At 44.7% G+C, this 18172-nt stretch overlaps 1 long non-coding RNA gene across 2 annotated transcripts; it reads right to left on the bottom strand.

The window, feature by feature from the left end:
* Positions 1 to 965: 965 nt before the first annotated feature.
* LOC119323631 lies at positions 966 to 4263 on the bottom strand. 2 transcript variants are annotated; one of them, XR_005156427.1, is made up of 3 exons: positions 2606 to 4263; positions 1772 to 2049; positions 966 to 1445 (listed from the first exon to the last, which is right to left on the bottom strand). It is a non-coding gene; the product is annotated as an uncharacterized LOC119323631 (long non-coding RNA). The 2 variants fall into 2 exon arrangements; XR_005156426.1 differs by having other exon boundaries at positions 966 to 2049.
* Positions 4264 to 18172: the final 13909 nt, after the last annotated feature.

Here is an 18172-nt window from a genome sequence, read left to right as displayed (position 1 = left end):
TCGCCTGCCAAAGACCCTGACGATGACACCGGCTCGGGCTTCACGATGACCTCCATCATGTCGACCCGCTGGTCTTGGTCTTGTTGCATCGAAATGGTTGCCTTTGCTTGATACCCTTGCCTGCGCTTGCCCCCTTTGCACCAAAGAGGAAATAAGGACTTTGCGCAGGCCGGCGCCCGCCTGGCGCCCGCCTGGCCTTGGTCGTCATGGCTTGCGTCATGGGCACCTCGTGAGGTACCCCGCATTGATCTCTCCGCCTCCTCACGAGCCAGCCTGACGAGGCTGTGCCCGAGGAAGCCTCCTGTCATCCGCCCCGCGAGGCTTGTCCCCTCGCGAGGGTCTTGAGCATGTGTTGATGAAGATGGGCCGTACTGGGCCACTCCTTGAGCCACGCCGCAGGCCGCAGGCATGCAAGTCTGGGTACCCCCGTTCCCAGAACGCCGACAGTTGCCTTTTCTCACCAACATCTCACTTGCCTACCAATTTGCAAAAAAATCCATAATTAGTATCTTAAAACCAACCACATCCCTCCCTGACCTCACCAAAACAGCCCAAGAAATATATTCTAATTGGAACATAATATATCTCTAGTGATATATGTATATCAAAGCTAGAGTGTTTTGTATCAAGTTTGTGAATAAATATCTATTAATTAATTAATATATAAAAGTACTTGATGAGTTTACCAGAAAAAAGATAATTACCCTAAAAAATTCTACAATAATTAGAGGCATCTGGCCTTTAATTCGGTGGGCCTAATACCATTGAAGAAACTAGAACGGTTAGATCTTCATTAACCAGGTGGATCCATACTGTACGTATCGTCACAAACAATCCCTCGATTATGTTCAACCATCCCACGAATAAAAAAGTCACAGCCGTGCCATAATAGAAAAACTGATCAACACACGTTTAAAGTACACAGCCGTCTTGATGTAAAAAAAATATACACAGCCGTCCCATAATTAAAAAAACTTATCATCACATGTTTAAAAATATATAACTCTCATGGTCCAAGAAAAAGTCAAACGATCCTGACGCAATAACCAAACTCTATCAATATTTTACAAAGACATGTCTCTCCAAACATAAACAAAATCTCACGTTCACGTACATAAATAAAATCTAGACATAATCTCTCCAAACATAAACAAAATCTCACATTCACGTACATAGATAAAGTCTCTCCGCATCCAAGCAACCTGTCTTTCCATCGAGCAAGTGTGGTCAACTCAGCCATCCGTAAAATACTTTCCCCATGCAATGCTTCGACCATCTCAAAAATGCATTGTCCTTTAGATTTCAGAGTACCCCTATTACATCATCTTCCTCCGGCAAACAACACTTCGACAACTTCCTCCAACAAGTGGCACTTAAGCATTGTCTTCCTACATCGGTCACCTGCACCCCAATCTCATGTCGACTATCCTCAATCATAATCGGCTCTGTCAAGAGATCAGACCATCTTTAGTAAGTACCATCTCACAGAATTATAGCATCCTCCTCTACTATAATCTAGGATTGCGGAACGGCGACCATAGGTCTGAAGTCTATTAAGAAGCAAAGGGTAAGGATACTGCAGTATGATATCTACTTGCAGTATCTAGATCAGATAATGGTTCACATAATATTTGGACTGAATACCTCAGTAATTCTGTCTAAATAAAATACCTCATTAATCAAGTACAAATGGCATAAAAATAACGTGAAAAGTAAGGCAAAAAGTAATAAAAATAATGAATCTTCACAAACTTGAGCATTAATCCGTAACCTGTGGTGGACCAACCATTGGGACGAACAGGGCTGGCCGGCCCAGTTCTCAAGCGGCGGAGCAAGATACTCCCATCTCCAAATATCAGCAGGTTCATCGTCATTGATCTTTGTAGTCATCCATGATCCATCTCCCCAAAAAAACACAAATTTGGTTCTACCACTGTTTGTAATAATATTATAATATCATCCTCTTGAACTTTATATTTTCATTCTCTATTGTGCAGGAATAAACAATGAAAAGAAATAGTGGGCCACATAGCATGGAATTTGAGAAACCTGCAAAAGGTTGTTAAAACACATCAAATACACAATCCAACAAGATGAACCGTTACGAATCATGAATCTTTTATATGTGATATCACAAGAATGTTACAACTAGAAAGACAACAATTCCAGTTAGGCACAAGAGGTTCCTAATTGATTTTAGCTTGGACAAGAAAACAATATTTTAACTTATTATCTTATTGATGCAAAACCAGACAATCAACAAAATGGCAAGATTGGAAAGGAGAATGAAACTGCAAGAAAAGATAAATAGACAGTCTTCAATCATACATGGGGATGTCCCACACTACACAGCCACACCGAAAGGACAACCTTTTATCCACTTCAAGTAACAAAATCTTCACAAAGTTTTACCCTTATGTGTGTTATCAACTTATCATCCCTTTGGTTCTAAACTTTAACACTAATGATGCACAGGAAGCAACATTATGTTGCTTATGCTTTGCACATCAATTCTGTTGTAGTCCCATTCAACAGATATCTACTGGCCAAATATCAAGCACATATAAATGTAGAGGTGTGCAACAGATCCTTATCAATAAAATACCTTTTTAAATACATAAGTAAAGGTGATGACCAAGCCACACTTCTAGTTGTTGGAAAATAGTTCAGTTTGAATTGCACTTCAGAGATCCTTACGTCAAAAGATTGCCTTTCTACATGGAAAATGAGCAGCAAGTCATTTTCTCTGATTCTACAGATTTAACAAAGATCATAACGAAAGAAAGAGTAGGAATCACTAAATTTACACACTAGATGGATGTGTGAAGAAGCCAGTGAATTAACATATGCAGAGTCAATACATTGTATATCTACAACGCAATCAGACCTATTTTAAAATTTCGTTTTGAATCTTAATTTGTCTTTGGAAAATATTAAAATTGTAGCTAACCATAAGTATACTAATTATTTTTAAGTTTGTTGAATAGGGGTAGAGGGGCCTCACACTGCCAATGTCATCCCAAGAGTGGAAAAAAAGTGGAGGGGCCATAAACATATTAACACTACACTGTAATCTGTATTTGGCATTCATAACTTACTATCATCATTTAGTACCTTTACCATAAGTCGATGGAAAGAAAATCAAGAGCAACGGGTATACATGATGGTATAAAAACCATAAACAGGAACGTTAGTCACTAAAAAGCACTACCTTATTTAATTATATTAGTTCAATCATACAAAGACAAAAAAGGATAAGAGGAAGGAGGACATGTAGGTCAAAATATTCAATGACCAAGCAGGTTGCCTCTGTCGACGACGGAGAAAATTTTCAGGCTGCCTCGCTTTGGGACAGTGAGGACGCGTCCGACTACACACTTGGGGACAACATTGTCCCCACCAACCTCACACTCGCACGCGAGAGAAGCTAGCACATCCCCTACATGCATGTCGATGGCAAAAGCACCGTCAATTCTGTTATCATGTATGCGCGGACATATGCTTACATTCTTTCCAATTTCACTCCCTAATTATTATCTACCTCATTCAACACCTATGGAGCCCTTAAAAAAATAATCACATTCTTTTTCAAGATCCAAGGAAAAATGAAGAAACAATTTTCACTAAACAGGCATGTCCTTAATTACGTTATGTTCAATCACACAAACAAAGGAAACGGTTCTGAAAAAAAAATGATAGTCAAGGAAAAGGGAAAGAGGGACCTTCGAACTTCAAATAATGTCGCCCATGTGGAGGATGCGTTTGGCTGGCGCTCTAGGGGTGGAAAACGTTTCCACCATCCTCATAATGTACTAAAGATGGATCAAAGATGGCTGCGAGAGACGAAATCCATGCCCACATCACCTGCACGGACGCCGACAGCAACAACACCGCGCAGATGGATGATCTCGCCTACTCCCTTCGCAGCTTGACCTTGGGCCTGCTACCCCTCCATCGCCGTTTACCAGCCTAGGAGACCGAGAAGGCGTACGTGGAGACAAACCAGCCGTCGTTGAAGGTCATCCTATGGCGGGACCAGCGAATCGAGCTGCGGGGGTGGCTGCAGGAGAGGATGAGCAAGCTCATGGCAACGAATCAAGGAAGCAAGCTGACGGGGAGCTATCCGGCGGCAGTAATTTTGGAGTGAACGGAGATAACAAGGAAGAGAGAAAGGGGATCTGGCTAGAGCAACATGCGAGTGCGTGAAGGTGTGAACGTGAAAGAGGATACAGTATTTTTTGGGGTTCGTAGGAAAAAGGATGTGTGGTCGGCTGGTCGCTATGTCCATCTGCGTGAGGCTCTTTAGCTAAATCCGTAATATTCAACCAGCAGAAAAAGTAACTTTTTTTACAGGATGATAGGGAACGCGAACAATTAGCATGATGGGACCCATAATAAAATCAATAATGTTTTGTACATATACTCTCTATGTAAATTAATACTCCGCACCGAAATGTCTCAACCTTAAAACAACTTTGTATTAAAGTTAATGTGAAATTGAGATACTTATTTTAGGATGAAGAGAGTATAAGATGACGTCTTATATTTGTTTACAGAAGAAGTACATCGTAGTATGCACAATGCTTTTCTTTCGGAAATGTTAATGCCCACACGTGTGGGCGTTTGCAGATCGCTCACACGCCTCCACCACCACTCATTTTGCTATGTATGAATGCATGACATCAGCAGAAATCTTTTTGGTTTTTGGCTTAAAAATGTTTTATCTCCTAAATAAAAAAGCGAACTAAAAATCCATTTTCACCATCAAATCCGTCTCGACGAGATCTTCAAAACTAGATCCCATGTTGATATGTTTCGACGAATTTTATTTTTTCCCAGAAGTTGCCATGATGTTTACACTATAGTTGCCATAGTGCTTAAACTAAAGTTGCCATGTGGCAATTTTAGTTTGTAGTTCATGGCAATTTTAGTTTTTTTATGATGGCAATTCCAGTACTTTGACCATGAAAATATTTTTTTTATTGAACCATGGCAATTTTAAGTGCATGTATCGTGCAATTTTAGTTTATGGTGCATGGCAAGTCTAGTTTCTTAATTCTTTGGTTTATAATATGTTAAAATTACTTTTAAATATAAAAAAAAATAGTTGAAACATATCATGGCAATTTCAGTGTAAATATCATGGCAATTCATGTGCAATAGACATGGCAACTTTTAACAAAAAAAAAATCGCCGAAATATATCGATATGAGATCTGGTTTTGAAGATCTCGTCGTGAGGGGTTTAATGGTGAAAACGGATCTTCAATCGAATTTTTCATTTAAGAGATAAAACATTTTAAAAACTGAAAATCCAAAAAGATTCTCGCATGCATGCATGCGATGACGTGGCAATCTATTTACATTAGAGACGTGTGGTGCGTCTTCTTTTCCGCCACACGTATGGCAGTTATCGGGACCCTTTTCTTTTAATAAAAATACGGCTTTGCTACAACGCAAGTAATGAAAATACTATGGGCGACCCTTTTTTTTCCAGAAAGTGAACAATCCGAAATCAACTATGCCAGCTTGAAAATCCAAGCCACCATTGGCACCACTGAGTGCACATATTTTATTTTGCAAGAAGAAAAATCAGTTTTATTCCACTGAAATAAAATTACAGTCGCTAAGACAAATTCCAAGCAAGGTCTATTATACGATGCAACCAACAAACGATGCTACCCCATAAACGACGAAATTAGTTAGATTATGAACAATGCTATTTGAATTGTGTGCGCGTGTCTTAAATTAACTAAAATAAATGACCATCAAAACAAATACCTACAAAGAAAATTTAAGTGGACATGTATAAATACACTCTTAACTTTTTGTACCAAATTAAAACAAAATGATTTACAGTACAAAACTCACTATATATCAAAACAAATACCTACCAATCTTGCGCAATGTTGGCAAATCTACGGATACCTACCAACACGAAAACAATGACAACTATTGAGTTTCTGTTTACAAAAAATATAACTAAGCAAGATTATAAAAATGCAGAAAAATTATACAAATATATTTTGCACACCGGAACGGATCATACAAAATGTTTGTACATCATGCATAATTAGCACGTAAATAATGAAAAGGTAACCCATATATTTATATATCAGTAAAAGCTCAAATATACGAAACATAAAAACATGTCCATACAATCTTAATTTAATTTCAAAATTTCTTAGATAAATGAAATTATATTGTGTCATAAATCAACTTTATAAACTTCTAGCCCGCGCATCGAGCGGGCCACTTTGCTAGTTATTCTAATTATGATTCGTTGCAACGCACATGAACATTGCTAGTATTTCCAACCATGCATTTTTTCCCTAGTATTCCATAGTTTCGAGTTTTCCATCAAGATATTAGTCACTCATGGTTGACATCTACTTTCAATCATGTACACATATGCACTATGTAACTAGCCTTGCTTATTGGCTTCCAAAGCTTAATTTTCACTCCTACTTACAATATATAGAGTATTTAACAAAAAAACTACCACTTTCAACCAGCCCTAGGAAGAATCTATTGTACAAAAAATAGCAAAAACATACCCAAAGTTTCTTTATCCACGCCAAAAACTACTACCTAGTACTCCCTCCGTCCCACAATGTAAGACGTTTTTGCAAGCTAGTTTAGCTTGCAAAAACATCTTATATTATGGGATAGAGGGAGTACCGATTAGGATCGTTTAAACCCGTTTATGACAGGGTTGGCCCACACGTCCGTGCTGACAAAGCAGCTTAAACGAACATATTTTGTTTGACCGTTGACACGAGGGACCCACATCTGACCTTCTATCCTGTTATTCCCCCTCAAATCATTGTTTTTCATGAACATTACTTCAAACAGTACTGATGCGTGTTCGTCGGTGGCGCCGGTGATGAGCGACTTGGCCGCCGCTCCACCGGACGGGCCGGACGCCGTGCTGGCCTCCGCACGGGTTGGCAGGCTGGCCCGAGCGTGACTCACGAGCGAGCAAGCCGCCGCGCTGGCCTTCGCTCGAGCCAGATGGCTGGCCTTAGCGTGGCGAGCGCGAGCAAGCCGTCGCACCGCCGTGCCAATCTAGCTATCAAACCTTGCATACAAAGCAGTTGGACGGAGCTATCTTGGCTAGCTAGCGGCCGCGGGCGCCGGACGGAGCTGGCATCCGGGCTTCCGCCAGATGGGCTCTGCACCACCGGCGGTTTTGACCTCGCCTTCTGCCAGCGGCGGTAGCTGCATCCCATGGCCGAGGATGACTAGGTGGACGGGCCGTAGGTAGGAGGTCACTCGGGGATTTTTGTGCAGACTGACATGTAGGTCCCATAAGTCATAATGCCCCGGTCGAATAGAAGGTGTTGACTTAATGGGCGACATAGGCCCTGTCAGAGGTTAGAGTTAGATTCTAACCCTGAACTAACTCTAACCAAAGTGGTGTTTGGATGGCAGGGTTAGATTGACAACAAGTGTATCCAAACAAGGCCATGGGTTGAAACGTGCCTATAACGACACTTTGTAGAGTAGTCATTTCTTGGTAGGGCTGGTTGGTAAGAGCATGTACAATGGTTGAAAAGATAGTCTTATCTTAAGTCTGCCGCATATGCAAGTGGTAGTAGTTTCTTGACATTATTAGTGGTTTCTTGTATTATTAGGGGTTTCTTGTAAGGAACATTCTACTACTTGCAACAAAAGGCGATTCTAGGTTGCGTTGTACTCCAACGAGTACTACTAGTGGTCCCGGGAGTGTATACCTCGTTTTGTGGGTTCGATCCGGCCGAACGCACGACGGCCTTTTTTGTAAATAGTAACTTCACTGCGAGCCAATATTTTACACGGGTAGTTTGAGTTTTGAAGTCAAACGGGCATGCGGCACCACAATCTGGGTGCACTGGATAGCCACGTGAATGGGTTTTCCTTCCCAGCATCTCGTGGCTCGCGTGCTCTCCCAGCCGCACCTCACTTGCAGCTTCCTCATCAGCTACTAGCATATTTAAACTAGCGCCTCCCAATTAAGCCCGAGGAGCCAGAAAAGCCTGGCGGGGCATTGGGAACTGTGCAATATGGCTCTGTACATAAAGTGCTATACTACTACTCTGTAGCTTGTCGCATTGCACGCATGGAATTCACTCCATTATCGGCTCTACTATAAAAGAAATTCCTCTTGACGTGTTTTTTTTGAAACGGAGGCAAAAGCTTTGCTTCATCTCATTCATAAAGAAGGAACTACTAACAAAGTTCGATGAGATCCATTACACCTCCACAAATGGAAGCGAAAAGCCTAGTCTCACTGTATCAAATAACTCAAATGTTCTACCCCCGCAGTAAACGTTGCTGATAAACAGGCTGCTAGTGTGTGCGTGAGAGGAGTGGCTGAGTAGGCCAGCTACGTAAGAGGAGTGGCTGAATAGAGCAACGAGAGTACCCACTAGGCCACTACGCAGGTGTACTTTCCCTGCATTGATAGTACAGCGATGGTTCTAGAGAACAGTAGTACCCTCCACTTCCAATTATAGCTCCTTGGCCCTGAGATTCAAGAGTTCAAAACTGGTGCACTATACAAGACTAGACTAGAAGTATAGTACATCACACTACTAGTTGAGAAAAAGTAGTACTAGTACTGCTACAGTACGAGTATGTATTCCTCCGTCACATAATGTAAGACGTTTTTTGACACTAGTTGGCGTGTACAAAAAATAGCAAAAACATACCCAAAATTTTTTAATCCACGCCAAAACTACTACCTAGTGCCAAAAGTTTCTTACTAGTGCTATTATTTACAGTATAATGCAATCCCATAACATCCCATAATGCTAGTACTAGTTGTAAATAATAGCCTCACCACTATAAAAAAAGACACATCCGTGACATTTTGGGCCGAACGAAATTTTTTCTGTCATACTTATGACACTTCTATGACGATAATTGTGAAAAAACCCGGTATCACCATAGATGTGGTGGGCTCCTACTTCTATGACAAAAAATCATGACAGAAAATGGGCTTTTCGTCCTGGGCGGGCCGGAGACGCAGCCGCATGACATTCTTTGGGCCGTCCATGACGAAAAAACCATGGTAGAAGCGAGGGCGAGAAAAATTTCGGCGAGTTCCCGGTTACGGTGGGTGGTCGGGGGCCGAGCGATGCGCGTTTCTCTCATACACGTACGCATGTGTATGCGAGGCATTGGCTCTAACTGAACCCGAGCGAGGCATTGGGCTCTAACTAAACCCGAGCGATTGCACTGCAGGCTACGCGTTACTGAACCCGAGCGATCGATCGATGGCTGTTAACTGAACCCGATAGAGAGATTCCTTCTCTACTGTTGCTAACTGAAGTCGATCGATGCTGCCTCTGGATGAACAGTGAGCGTTGCGCGGGAGGGGGGTTGGATGAACAGTGAGCGGTGGGGGTGCATGAACAGGACCCTGTGGCGTTGCCTCTGGATGAACAGGGCCCCGATGGATCGAGCCGGTTGGGGCCGGATGAACAGGACCCCGTGGAGGGATGGATGAACAGGACGACCCCGTAGAGGGCTGGATGAACAGTAGACGGTGGAGGGGTGGATGAACAGTAGCCTGTGGAGAGGTGGTTGAACAGGAGCCCGTGGAGAGGCGTGGTTGAACTGTAGCCTGTGGAGTAGGGCGCGGTGGAGGCTGGATGAATAGGAGCCCGTGGATGAACAGTCGCAAGTGGAGGCTGGAGGAGGTCGACGGTGGATGAACAGTAGCCCGTGAGGCTGGAGGAGGTCGACGGTGGAGATGAAAAGTATCCCGTGGAGTCCTGTTTTGCGGTACGCCACACCCCTCCCGATGAACAGGACCCCCGTTTCGACCGTAGCTCTCCAACACAAGTCCGTTTTGTCCGTTTTGCGGTACACCACACCCCCGATCAACAGGACCCCCGTTTCGACCGTAGGAGGTCCGTTTCCTCTGTTTTGTGGTACGCCAGACCCCTCCCGATGAACAGGATCCTGTTTCGAACATGGCCGGTCGAACACAAGGCCGTTTCCTCTGTTCTGCGGTACGCCAGGCCTCGTTTCCATCGCCTGTTCCATCCAAGCCCTCCTGATGAACACGATGACGCATTCCGTTCTGACCCAGCCGATTGGCTCCCCATGAACACGACGACGACGCTGTTTCTCCGTTCCGACCCAGCCATGTACATGAGCACTGGCCGTAGTATGCGCGAGTAGGCGTTCGAGACCCCGCCCGTATGTATGCATACGTGGCCATATTTTCTTTCTTGCACACTGACCGATGTACGTACGTGTACATGCTACATGCGCGCCTCTACTACGACACGTGCACCCCTCTACATCCACCAATATGTACGTACACGTTCACGACCAGAATGACAACTCTACGTACGCTTCGACCAGGTGGGTCCCGACTGTCAGGCACTTCCTTGCGTGCGAAGATGTAGATAGTGGGTCCTAGCAGTCAGGGGGGCGAATTGTTTTTTTCGGACGCACTTCCTTGCGTGCGAAGATGTAGCTGGTGGGTCCCAGCAGTCAGGGGGCGAATCATTTTTTTTCATGGAATACGGTGGCCCGTCCGGTGGGTCCCCGCTGTCAGGTGGAGGAATAATTATTTTGTGCGTAATAAGGAGGCACATCCTTGCGGCTGCCATGGACCCAGCTGTCAGCCTCTCCATGCACAATACTCTTTCGATGGAAGTTGGTCGTTGACCACATTGACCACGCCGCGTCGAGAGCACCACGACGATGGATGATGACGAGGCCTAGGAAGGGAACGACGCGGAGCCGGGGAATACGCAGCAGTGGATGCCCACGCGAAGAGGAGTACGAGGGTTCACTGGTTTAGCTGCGGTGTGAGGTTGTCGTCACTGCAGAATAACAGGGGGTGTGGGTGAGTAGAGGAATGGCCTGGCCAGCAATAGGAGTAGTAGGGGGCGGTGAGGCCTTCGCGGCATCACAGCCGGCCACGGGAGGTAGGAGCATGCGGCACGACCGGCGCTGCTTGGGCTGCTGGAGCATGAAGACCAGAGGTTGAAGAAGCACTACGGCTGTTGGATGGACATTGTACGGTCACTGGAGCTAGAATCGTTCATATTGACTAAGTTGACAAAGCCCTCCATCCCCGTCAACTTAGTAGGCCCACAAGTTAGCCTCCCACCAAGGTGAGTCCCAGCTAGCAGGGAGAGTATTCATTTTTTGTGCGTAATAAGGAGGCATTTCCGGTGGGTCCGAGCTGACAACGGGGGGAGCTTTTTTTTGTGAAATATAGAGGCCCTTCCAGTGGGTTCCAGCTATCAGGTGGAGGAATCATTATTTTGCGCGTAATAAGGAGGCATTTCCCTGTGTGGGCCCCTACTGTTAGCCTCTTCCGATGGTTGTTGTTTGTTGACCATGTTGACCTTGCCGCGCTGAGAGCACAAACGTGGTGGACGAGGGCGAGGCCCAGGAAGAGAACCACCCGGAGCCGGCGAAGCCACCGCAGCGGATGCACATGCTGAGGGGAGTACGAGCGCTGACTGGTCGGCTGCGGGGTGAGGCTGACGTTGCCGAAAAATAACAGGATGTGTGGGTGGTTAGAGGGATGGCCTGGCGGCAGCACAGCCATCCATGGGAGGAAGGAGCAGGCAGTCCCGTCGGTGCTGGTTTGGGCGGTTGGAGCAGGAAGATCGGAGATTGAAGAAGCACGGCAGCCGTGGGATGGACATCCAACGGTCACTTCTGTGTGTTCACTAAGTTGACAAAGCCTTGCATACACGTCAAAAAAAAATTTAGGACAGCGTCATCGTCAACCTAGTAGGCCCAGAAGTCAGCCTCCAAATCTGTGAAAAACAGCATACAACCCATTAGCCATTATTTTCAATAATTTACAGCCCATTTGCTAATTCTTAAGGATATTTGAAGTCCATATTTTTTTATTAGCATTACAGACCATATATTCTGGGCACTGCTAAAAAATTCAACAAAATTTTGCATATTTCGGTGGGGTCCGAACTCTTTTAATCACGAAATTTCAAGTCACGTTAAAAATAATTTTCAAAAAAATATATCAAAATAAAATTCAAAAAACAATTCTCCACAAAAAAAAATGAATGAAATTTAGAATCTTAACTAGCAAGATGCCCGTCCGTTGCACGGAACATGAAGATGTATTTGTATGAGTAGTTTATCTTGTGGGAGAAAATATGATATTTTAATGTAATTGCCAGTTGGCTTTGGTTTATAAGCGTATAGAGTAGAGAAATCCTAAAAAAATGATATTATAATGCAATTGCCGGTTGGCTTTGGTTTAAAAATTTACAGCCCATTTATTACAACTTATAGCCCATTTTCTGGGGAAGCCCATTTCTTACAACTTACATCCCTCCTCGTCTTGAAAGATTTGTAGCCCAGCAGGGCTGAGAAAAGCAAGTAGGCCTCGGTTTTGGTATTCTCGAAAAAAAGAACTGGGCTAGCCAATTTCAGAAAGAAAAAATATATCAACTGGGCTCGTCATGTGCTTACTAAAAGCGTAAGCGTGGGCTAGACGGGCCACAACCCCCGCGAAGCGCGCAGTTGAGCTTCGTCTCTGAAACTAAAAAACAAGTGGGCGAGCTGCTGGGTCCCTGGTGTTATCCGCTCGTTGTGTAATTTTTTGTTTATTGACTACATTGACAATGGCGTGGGACCTAGTTTTCAAACAATTAGGCGGAAGTATTTTTTTGGCTTGTAATAACAAGACACCTGCTTGCGAAATGCAATGACCCTGGCGGGTCCCTACTATCAGCCTCTCCACGTACAGTCATCTCCTGATTCCTCTTGGTTGTTGACCATGTTGACAATGCCAGACGGCGGCGGGCATAGCGAGCGAACCAAGGCGGAGAACGACGGCGAGGCCTCGGACGGGAACAAACAGCAGCCGTGGAAGATGAGGCAGTGTAGTGGCAGGTGGAGGGGAGTACGAGGGCAACAACATGCAACTCAAGCATACAAATGGTACAAAAAGCCCAAGGATTAATTGTTCATCAAAGTTTTAGACAAAACCCAGATTGAACATGACAGTAACATCTATAACCCAACCACTCTTTTTTGCAGTCACAAACAAATGGATCGGTCTAATCCATAAAATCAACATCATGTGCAAAAAAATTATTCCAGGATGACTACAACTTGTTGTAAATAGAAGCCGAGCACGTTTAGAAGCCCATTTGTCCACCTGAAATTTCTTTTTTTGTTGTTCAACATGTCTGTCCATGAGAAATCTCTTGTTGTAAAAATTAAGCCGCATGGACAATAGAAACCTCGCATTCAACAGGAAGAATGTGACAAAGCTTCTGTTTGCCTGGTTGGATGCATATCGTCCCATCATTATTGTCCTCAAACGAACGTCATGAGAACTGAGAAAATCCTTGTGCTTATTATGCCACCGATTGGTTATATGTTTTTCTCCATGTGGTTCTGCCTAAGTAGACATGAAGATTGAAAACAGTTAAGGTCTGAAAAAAGAGTGTGTCAAAAGAACGACATCTTAACAGTTAATTCTAGTACAATATATACGGGCTTTCAATGTGCATGAAATCATCACCTCTATGTATAAATTCTCCAGAGATCGAAAGCATCGCAGCAAGCCAATAATTATGTCCAGATCAAAACTATACATTTTGATATATATGATCTTGACAGAATCCAGCAGCATTGATAGGCTATCAATGGACGAACTCTTCATTGAGCATATAACATAATATTAGTACCCAAAGTGTGCTCCAAGATGATATAAAACTTATGCGCACAAATGAAAAATGCAGCATATGATTACAAATGTGTAGATGATAATATACGGTACCTGAAAAAGTGAGGAGCCAAAGACCAACTCCTTGTGATTATTAAACGGGTCACGAATTACACCCAAGGTCTCCAGTTTGGGTGCAGAGATGACAGTTATTTGTCAAGGTGTATAACAATTATGAAGGAGCAACCTTTCAAGTGAAGGGGCATCTTCCATGATGAGTTGTTGTCCTTTAAAACAAATTCCAATGCTTTTAAGGTGAGGCGACTTTATTTGGAGACAACTGATACCGATTTCTATTCCAAAACAATTAGCAAGCAGTCCAGGGTAGGGCAACTGGAGTGGATGATGTTGTGCGGTGAGGCCCCCGACAGATAAACCACCACAAGCGAAAAAAAAATTAGCAGTGGGAGTAGAAGCATTTGTACCAGAACGTCTGGTAGATGGCACCGGGTGAAGGTGGCAGTGTGGAGAGAGGAGTAAAACCGTGAGATGGACAATGGTGGTGTGGGCACGAATTCTTGGTGTGTTCGTGGTATGAAACTTTTGTGGTAATGGTACAACTCAAACTGCTGGAGTTTTCCGAATTCAGGGGATGTCAGCCAAGCGTCCACCTTGCCAGGTATGGACAGCAGGTAGCGTGTTAGGATGCAGAGGCATTGAACGGGGCCCTGCTCGTGAGAAGAGACGATGGCTCTGAGGAGATCAAATTCAGGAAGGACAGATATCTGACGACAGTCGAGATTGAGGGGCGCGGTGCGCCATAGAGGGCGCCACCGAGTTGAGAGGACTTGTGTGCGGCAGCAATCCTTGGTGGGGAGAAGCAAGATGATCTCCTCAAGGATGACGTCCGAGAGATCACTGATGCGGTCCACCGGAGATTCTACCGGTTCCTCAAATCCGGGTGTGGGGGCTAGACGCTTCTCCCCGCGCTACCGGGTGCGGGATCTACAACCGGTGTCGCTGCTGGAGGGAGCCTCATCTTCTTGGCGCTGGGGCTAGCTGACTCCATTTTCCTTGTGGGCATCGCGCCGAGCTCACGGGTTTGAGAAGAGTAGCCAGAGACGAACCTAGTGGCAGTGCGAGTGGGGAAGGAGGGTTGGGAATTTCTGTCGGAGTGGAAGAAGAGGAGCAGGCGTTTTCTATACGAGTGAGGAAGAAGGTGAGCGGGGTTTTCTGGACGAGTGAGGAAGATTGGGGAGCGGGGGTAGTTGGGGGGAGGGAAGCGGGAGAGCGAGCTGTTCGTGTTTATAAGGCCCGCTGCACTCACTACTCGCTTTTTCCCAAAAACCGCTCTCTTCTTTTGCATTGCTGCATTGGAGCTGGCGCATGGACTTGGCCGACTGGCCATGCATGCAGGATGCATGTGCCCGCCGGCCACTGCATGCGCTTGGTTTGTTACTAGGCCTATTTAATAGGGTGGTTATGTAGTAAATTAAGGAGATTCATTTTCTCTGTGTGCATCCACCAAATTAGAGGATGCGGTACTGGATGTAGACACACACATTAAACTAAGCTTCAGAAGATACGGTATGCATACTAATATTCAAAAGAACAAAAGTTTAGCATGTCTATGCATCTCAATGATTCACCATACTATAACCAATACAAAGCTGTGAGAAGGTGTGGAAATAAACAAAATCGGTCGATGCTTCTCTGAGCAAAGGGCCTCCCTGCGCACGCATTATTTTCCTGGGCATGCTTGTTTCTTCTCAATGTTGCGAGCACTTTGAGCATGTTGGCAACTCCACAGCTAGCTAGCTGCCTCATCTTGCAATTGATACTGACACATTTGCAGCAAACACATGAGGCAATAGAGATGACTCAACATGAGTCCATATTGTGCAGTTCCCCTGAAATCATATTCATTGTCCTGAATCTGAAAAGATAGGAAAACAGTAGCTATACTTAAACGGTGTTGCAAAACAGTAGCACATATCAATAGCTCGGCATGACAAAACACGATCATCTGGACGAAGGGGATACTGACCTGCCTGAGGAAGATTATATATAATTTCATAAGTCCTTGGTTGATTTCCACCTTCGGCTACACTGCTTGTTTGCTCCTCCACACATGACAGGATTGTTCCGCACTGCATTCAGAAAGTCAATGTATGAATAAGCTAATTTCATCTTGCGGTGGTCATTGTACCTAGTTACGAATGTAGGAATACTTGGAGCACCATGAGGTTAGCTGACGGCAGGTAGATGCAGCCATATAAATTTTGAGCGGTGCTACCAAAATTGAGGTTTGTATCCCTTCCCGTTATGAGAATTCTTCTTGAAGTTGGTAGAATGTGATTGGCTTGTTCTTTGCATCAAACTTGCCTTTCCCCTGAGATTTGTTCTTGTTGTTTTGGGGCTGGTTGGGCTGGAAGTTCTTCTCGTGTACCATGTGGGCACTAGAAGCTCCCTCAGCGACCCGAGCACGTGTGTCTTTTGCTCTCGCCTTCTCCTCAAAATCAAGAGTGCTAATGAGATCCAAAACAGAAAACTCATGTCTCTTGTTTTTCAAAGAAGTAGTCCCACGAAGGTGGAAGCTTGGCAATGATGGTCCCAGCAACAAAATTGTCCGGCAACACACACTTAAAGTACTCAAGTTCCTTATAGAGTGATTGTATCTCATGAGTCTGCTGAACAATAGACGCTCACCAGTTATCTTGTAGTCACAGAATTGCTCCATGACGTACAACTCGTTGCTAGCGCCCGAGGGCCCAAACGTGGCCTCGTGCGCAGCCAACATGTCTTTGCCGCTGTCAAACGACATATATGAATCCAAAATGGAATCGTCAAGAACACTCAGCAGGGCGGCTTTGAAGAGGGTATCCATGTTCTGAAAAGCTTCCTGCTGTGTAGGATTAAGATCGGCCACGGGCTTACCCTTAGTGGCGTCATAGCAGTACATGACCTGAAACCAGTATACTGCTCTTGTGCGCCACCTTTTATATTGCACCCCCTTAAAAGTAGGCGGCTTCAAAAGCGCAGCAAAACCACTCGGAGTAAATTGCCGTAATCAGGTTTTTGGATTGGGTTGTTGAATATATGAGCAATTTAGTATGAGATTTAATCCGGATCAGCAGTAAATAGATCATGACGACAATTGCAAACATCAAAGTAATGATGCGGACTAAACTAGGAGGACAGAATCACATACTGTATAGCGAGAGCAGAACCGATGTGGTTGATGTTGTCACCCATGTCGTTGATGAAGAGGTTACCGAGGTCGGGGAAGAAGGTTGTCGTTGAGGAAGTCGTTGCTGGCAGCAGTCACAGGAGTGTGCTCCCCAAAAACCTGATCGCCCCTCTCCCGTACAGGATCACGAAAGGCGGGGTTCGGAGGACTGTTGTCCCTTCTCGCGGTGCATGCCAGAAGGAGGGCTAGAGAAGAATTGCATGGCAGCGCTAAGATCTGGAACGGTGCGAAACCATATGATACAGCGGCAGCTAGGGTAGAGCATGTCAGGTCGGTCGTGCGAGTATAATAGTAGGCCTTTGGCCCCCAACCCCCACGTCCAAGTCAATAATAGCTCAAAAAAGTCAATAATAGCCCCACCAAGGTTTGTCTCAAAAAAAAGGAGTAATTAAGGCGTCTGTTAGTCCCTTTAGTATAAATACTATATCATTAATAATGGCCCCACCTTTTGTCTCACAAAGTATGTTGGAGTACAACCGGCTACACGTTTACAATCCGCTTCTCTTCTCTCTCCTCTTCTCTCTCCTTCAACTAAGCACAAATACTATATTTAAATCCTTATAGCCTGCTTATGTCATCTAATTGTAGTACTTGATCTAAAGTACTCTCCACTGTGTAGTCTGAAATGCCGGGCGTGTAGCGGGTGATGCCCTCAGTCGGCGTGCCGCTTCAACGGCGGAAGCAGTGAGAGGTCGCGTCACCCTGACTTGCCATCCATGTGGAGCGGCGGGCTCAGCTGGCGCCGGGCGGGAAGCACGCGCGGGAGGGGGGAGGGCTTTTTGTTGGGCCAAGAAGGTGAGAAGTCAACTTGGGATCGTCCGGACGGGGAAATATCATGTGCTCCCATACTCTGCATATGACACTAGTCTATGTTACTACTCCCTCCTTTCCGGTTTATAGAGATGTTTAGAGTAACATAGTAATATGTTACAGTATAAGTTACTCCCCACTATGACCAGCCTTGGCCTCTCCTAGTGCTCCACCATGTATAGCTGCTAAGCCTGCCACGTAAGCATAAAATATGATGTGGCACCAATAAACTAAGCACCTATGCATTGAAGACTTGAGTTACTAAGCGATTTAATGCACTTAGCACCTCATCTAAGAGCATGGTTAATAGTATAGCCAGCTGTTGGCTATAAGCTAGTGCCATGTCATCTACAACCCATCTTATAGTCAACACGTACAATAGTAGATCAAAAGAGTGTACTACTTTTTTATTATGTGGCCCACCTTTCATTCTCACAAAGTGCCTAGGAG

Source organism: Triticum dicoccoides, chromosome 6B (genome assembly GCF_002162155.2).
Source record: "Triticum dicoccoides isolate Atlit2015 ecotype Zavitan chromosome 6B, WEW_v2.0, whole genome shotgun sequence".
NCBI classification, from domain to species: domain Eukaryota; kingdom Viridiplantae; phylum Streptophyta; class Magnoliopsida; order Poales; family Poaceae; genus Triticum; species Triticum dicoccoides.
Note: the sequence above shows the minus strand (reverse complement) of the source record. Positions and strands in the feature narration are given on the sequence as shown.